The sequence below is a fragment of the Cololabis saira genome, chromosome 1 (assembly GCF_033807715.1).
Source record: "Cololabis saira isolate AMF1-May2022 chromosome 1, fColSai1.1, whole genome shotgun sequence".
NCBI classification, from domain to species: Eukaryota; Metazoa; Chordata; class Actinopteri; order Beloniformes; family Belonidae; genus Cololabis; species Cololabis saira.
The window spans coordinates 39,365,769-39,372,763 of NC_084587.1; positions in this window are offsets into that span (position 1 = coordinate 39,365,769).

Sequence of the window (6,995 nt, forward strand, 5' to 3'; positions counted from 1 at the left end):
CATTCGCCTTCCTTACCCTCAACTCATGCTCAGGCAAAAGGTGACATGCCTTATGTTTATATTACCCAATGTGCAAAAAACACAGGTTCATCATCCAGTGATAATAGCGGGATCCAATCCAAAAACACTGACTGACCTGGGGTGGTGTGTCAAGCTAGCCCAGTGAATACACTTAATCAAGGGTCAGGTCTAATGTAAACAGAACTAGTGCAGAGTGGCTCGTTGTGGGAGGGATTTGTTGATGACAAGACAAGGATGTCCACAAGCTCCTCATCCTCAGTGCTGTTAACGTCATAAATTAGCATATTACAGAACCATAATCTGTATCTGGTTACTAAAATGACAGACTGGGACTTTGCAAGACAAGAAACTCAAGTGATTAACAAACTGAAGGGCCTCTACAAAAGTTTTTTGTGTTAAATAAACACAACTGCGAAGGTGACACAGGCCATCTGTCACAAGTTGGATGTGTTTCAGACACGATGCCTTAGAAAAATACTGAGGATATTCTGGCCCATGACAGTGTGAAACACAGACCTTTACAGGAGCACAGGCTTCACCCCACTGTCAGGTGTCATCAAACTTAAAAGATGGATGTGGATAGGCCACGTATGCAGAATGGACCCAAGCGCCATCCCAAGGGTAGCCATGAGATGGACACCACCAGGAAAGAGAAAAAGAGGCCGACCCAAAGAGACCTGGAGAAGATCGGTCGAGAAAGAAATGAAAGAACTTGGATGGACCTGGGGCCAAGTGCAGCACTGGGCAGCAGACAGACAGCATTGGCGTTCATTGGTGAAGACCTTATGTGCTACCTAGCACGAAGAGGATTAAGTTAAGTTAAAACACAACTGCAGAAGCGGTAGAGGGAGACTGTGCAACCCGATTTGGGAGAAGTCGCTAGCAAATCCCATTGCTATTCAACATTGATCTGCCACCTGCTCCATCTCCTGCATCAGCAAGTTGTTCTGATGTTGGTGAAGCCAGCGAGGCAGACAGTGGGTCATCATGTTACGTAGTTACACTCGATAATGGCTCCTGAGTTGTTTTCCCTCCCTCAACTCGGCTTCAAACGCTGGAGAGGTAATAACACGCCTTTACATTGCCCTATACATGCGTTAAAGATGTGCACATATATCCAGGGATAATAGTGGGGTCTTATCTAAAAATGTATTCGTTCTTAATGTGTATACTAAAAGCAGAATAAATGCCTGTTGATACATGCTAAGATATAACATGCATGTGCACAGAACAGTGACGTGCTTTTGTTATGTACCAAATACACGGACTCCACTTTTTTATCCCCTCTTTGTTTGATTTTATTCCCTGTGTGAGTCGTGTCCGAGATATCCCCCAGCCCCAAGGCCTTGCCTTTGACAAGAACAGCACATTGTTTATTTTTCCCTGCTGGCCACACATGCACTTATATATATACACACACACACACACACACACACACACACACACACACACACACACACACACACACACACACACACACACACACACACACACACACACACACACACACACACACACACTCACATACATGCTGTATGTAAATGAAGGGAAACACATACATATAGCCCTTGGTATATACACTTCATTTGAGCATACATGAAGGAAACATTTTACATTCTTTACTTGGACAAGCAAACAGGCTCCTACACACACACACACACACACACACACACACACACACACACACACACACACACACACACACACACACACACACACACACACACACACACACACACACACACACACACACACACACACACACACACACATGCCCATGCCCATGCACACACACTGTCCCCTGTCTGGCCAGAGCAGTCAGGGTCAGCAGCAGGGCAGCCTGTGCTGCTGCACATCTCTGTTATTCATCCACGTCTTTCAGGCCAGGATCACAAGGGAGGGGTGGGGTGGTGGATGGAGAGGAGAGAGGCCTGCATGGCTTACATTCAGCCCCCACATTGTTGCACTCTGCTCACCCATTGCCTCACTCTCCTCCCTTCACCACCTCAGGGCCCAGGGCGCAGTCCCTGCTCCTCCAGCATGGGTCAGTGCTAAAGAGGACACATGGTAAAGGACAGATAGACCCAGGGCTGCTTGGACCCCATCAGACCTAGCCAGGGATGGAAGAGGGAAGGAGGGAGGAGAGAGAATGAGTCAAGAAACAGAACATTTGTGTTTCAGTTTTGAAAAAACTAAACTTGTAAGCATCCAACTTAATGAAACTTTGAGAACTGGACAAAAAACAAGCGTTCATGATAAAAATCCCTCCCTGTCAAATGATGTGCGGAGTATTATGAAATTCATAAACAGATAGGACTTATTACTGATGAGGTGAATGTAATTGTTGTGCCACTTATACTAATTGATGCAGATACAGCAGCACCCACATATCCACAACATGTCTCCGTAGTGCGAAGATGAGCACATCATTAGGGACAGCGCACATGCATTTCAGAGATGCCACTAATCCAGCATGAAATTCAATTTAAAACTTGGAGCGCGTTCCCCTGCTTTGATTCAGCGCCAGATACCAACAGAAGACGGAAAGCCCTGGCCACTGAGACCAGCGTATGTTGGTGTGTGTCAACAGTTGTAAACACACAAGCGCCACAAGTAAACAAACTCATAAATATTATGTTGAGTTGCTGTTACATTGTTCATTTTCTGCTGTTGTTAAACAGCAGAATAGATGTCTGGAAATATCGCACATTATATTTGTACATGTTATATTTTTAGAGTGCATTTTATTTTAAGAAGACATAACATTTTTTAACAATTAATGTGATAAAAAGAACAAGAAGATGCACTAACATATTAAAAAGAAAAAAACATTTAACCTGCCAGTCTTAAACAGAAAGAAACTTTCTGCAATTGTAGAACATTTTGACTGCCTTTATGCTCTGAGAGGAATCAGATCATCACTTAACAACAACAAGCACACTGAAGCTACACTTTTCATGGTTGCCAAGGCATAACTTTTCAAGATAAAATTGATGCTTGAAAAAAAGGAGCAAAAAAAACAATAGGTGAAAAATGACCTGTCAGTCAGCAGACCCTTCCAACAATACTGCTGCTAGCCCCGCCAGTCTTTATGCTCAGGCAGAGAGCAGGGCCCCCTTCTATCCCAGAGACCAGGGTTAGAGGTCAGCATGGACCTCTGGACATATCCTATGATAATACCCCGGGCTGTGTGTGTGTGTATATGTGTGTGTGTATGTCGAGGGGGACTGATTTCTATAAGAGAAAGAGAGGGGGAAAGGCTGAATGATGAGAGCGAGAAGAAGTAAAAAGCTTGCTTTTAGGAAGGACTGGAAGGCACAGATCATGGGATCAGCATGCAGGTCATCTGTTTTGAAATCCATTCATGCCCTGGGTTGTCAAGTCCACACTGCTCCACTTCATCACAGAACCCCCTACATATCCCAAACCTAACAGTGTTTTCTTTCTCCAGTGCAGTGCTTTCTGGCTTTCCATAATTAAAGAGGGCATTTGGACTAAACGCTACAAGGAAAAAGCTGCCACATTTGGTGAAAAGTGCTAGAGGAGTATGAAAGGACGCAGAGGAGTGGTATCCAGCAGCCCTGAACACACAACCTCATCATTATCTGTATCTGTATGAAATGCTGCCCACGTAATGCCTTTGACAGATATGTGTGTGTAGGTATCTTTTTTAAATATAGTAGACATAATACACAAGCTGCTCTTAATGGAAAGTAATTTAAAGTAATTTGAAAGTCAGTTTAAATCCCTTCACCTTAATTACAATTTACGAAAATAGCATAGTATATAAATATATATATATATATATATATATATATATATATATATATATATATATATATATATATATATATATATATATATATATATATATATTTATCAACTTTATTGCAGACACAGGTCCATATAAAACATAATACAATATAAAACGTATAAAAAAAGAAATACAAAAATATTAAATATACATCTATAATACATACAAGCTATTGCTTGTAAAATATTCAATTTATAAAACATACAAGCTATATATATATATATATATATATATATATACATATATTATATATATATATATATAATGTAACAGTAACATCTTTTATATTTATGCCAAAAATATTCACAATAAAATGTACATCATGAGAAAGGAGATTATATTACTTCTTTAAAAGCCTTCTGTAGCCATTTTAGTGACAATAGTAGCTTAATTAGTGACATTTAAAAAAATACATAAGTATTTGATTAACGCTTTCAACATGAGAAAAAGTCCATCTAAAATCGATCCAAATAAAACCTCTGTATTCAATATAATTGCATATGGAAAAGAAATATGGAGGAAATAGAAGAGGAAGTTCTAAGTGAAGGAATGCCTCAGCCTGAAGAACGTTTTTTCACTACATTTTTAGTCAAGTGTAAAAGAGGAAGACATTCAAAGGGATAGTGCGTTTAAAAAAAGAAAAAAGTCCTCCCAAGGTCCACCTACGTTCTTCGTATATATACGTTCTTCGAGTCGGCTTTTCAAACACGGGACATTTGCACATATAATCACAGTGATTCATCAGAATAACTTCTTCCAAGAACTAATCCTCTGGAATTTCTGTTGTTTTTTTGTTTTTTTTATTTCATAACATACCCTCATCGAAATTAGTTCATCAAGACTTAACAAAATACTTTATAGTGTCAAGGTGCTGACAGAAACCTAAAAGCCCAGGATGCCAAAACTATCTGAATGGCTAGATAAGAGAAAAGGGTACAAATAAACCAGCTTGGGTGAAATTTAAATACACCCTTTCTTTAAGAGAGGCCAAACTTTTCAAATTATTCATTTCCATTCTCTCTGTTCCTGTCTATGTAATTAGGTTTTTTATGCTGGGCTCACATACGAACATAAAGGTTGTGACAAATCACACATTGTGTTCTTTCTCTTGGCCTGAATACCACTCTGTGTCTTTTCTGCCCGATAAGGTGATGGTGAACAATTGGTCACAGTAATAAATTAAAATAGCAGGCTATCAACCGTCACTGCTACGGTTTGCTCTCTCATCAGATGACCCACATGCTGGATGACATGTCACAGCCAGCGTGGCCTCATTTGCATAAGACAATCACCCCTTTCGGACGCTGGCCACAAATGTTGTCTAGACGACATGCATTAGATAGGCGAACCTCCAGACCTACACGCACATATACATGTCTTCATTTACCCACCACCAACAAGTCACGCACGCACACACACACACACACACACACACACACACACACACACACACACACACACACACACACACACACACACACACACACACACACACATGCATAAACACCTATATCAGTTTCCATGTCCATTCATTCACACAGACACCCTCACGTCACTTCAAACACCCCAGACGGAGCCTCCAGCCAGGGGAAGATTATAAATCAGCTTCAGGTCTGCCTAAGCTTGATTCTCATGCTGTGTTATTATGGAGTTGTGGATCAGGCTTGAAAATGTATTAAATACATCACACACATGCAAATCTTTACTGATGGAATGACAGGACAGTCCAGCCAGTCATTTCGACATGTAGCTCACTCCTTAGTTTGGAGATTATGCAAATAGTCTGCTCTGTATGCCATGGGGGGGTCAAAGAGACAATTCCTTTGAAATGAGATTCGTGTTGATGTGATGACAATGAGTGTTGACAGCGCGTGCAATTATGGGCATATAACTGTGTGTGCATGAAAATGTGTGTTAAATATGCAGCAGTTAAGCATATGGATATGAGGGCGTGTGTCAGTACAGTGTAGTGGTCAGCGGGCTCTGATTGTTTGATGTATGTATTAGTCCAGCTGTAATGAATTTGGCAGCAGCAGGATGAGTCTCTGGGGAGCTGATTATATCTGTTTGTCATCTGTGGTGTTTGTGATCTTGTGACTCCGGGAACAACAACACAGCTTTTCTCTCCTTATGTCAGCACTGGAAATGTATGTGTATGTGGCCATATAGGTCTGTGTGAAAAATTGACTTGAAGTGCTTTGCATATAACAGAGAGGTGGTCACAAGCAGAGTGGTGCAGCTGTCCCAGTGCCGTACATGTTTGGGTATAAATCTGCATGTATGCACTCTGCTCAATGTCCTGTGTTTCTTCTTTGTGAATAAGGCACCAAACATCTGCCTGCTGTCACTGTGGATGCAATGTTGGCATGGACAATAATGAGACACAGAAAGAGAGATGGCCAGTAGGAAAATGGAACAAAATGAGAGAGGACAAGAGGAGAGATAGAGCGATGACCAGAGAAAACATGTGGGTCAATTCACCGCTGTCCAAAGTGGTCTCATTTACCCTCCTCCTTTTCTTCCCAACATCGCCTGGGGCATATTGGAGCTCCACATAAAGCAGGATCGCCTCTGTCTGAACATGAGCAGGAGTGACTGCCAGAGCTGTTGAAGGAGGCAGAAGTTAGATATTGTTGGTTGGGAATGTATGCTATAACTCACTCTGGTAGACCGAGCTTGTCATGGCTACAGCTGCTCGCAGCAACACTAATCAACACCTTGCTATTCACACTCTAACCTTGCAGCCATTAACACATATTCTGCTTGTTTGCATATCTGTCAGCACTTTTCAATTGAAAGGGTTCCTTTAACAAGTACAATATGGCTTGCTGAAAGTATACCAGTTTGACAAAAGTAAAATTATTTACAACATTATCATTCGTCTCTCCTGAAACATACTATATAGGCCTACTGGTGTTCTCTGTGTCTGAGAAATTTAGATGACAAAAATGCCATGACCAAGCCATATTCTTTAGCCCCTTTTACATTGGCAGATACCCCGTGTTTAACGTGCAGATCTAGCGTGCCACCTGGCCACGGTGGTGTGCTGAGCTGTCCCCGCGACTAACTCGCCTCCGAGGATTGTCCTAATGGGCAGATCAGGTCTAATGTAAACGGAGCTAACCACTGCGGGTCGTGGGATGGATTTGTTGATCAGCTA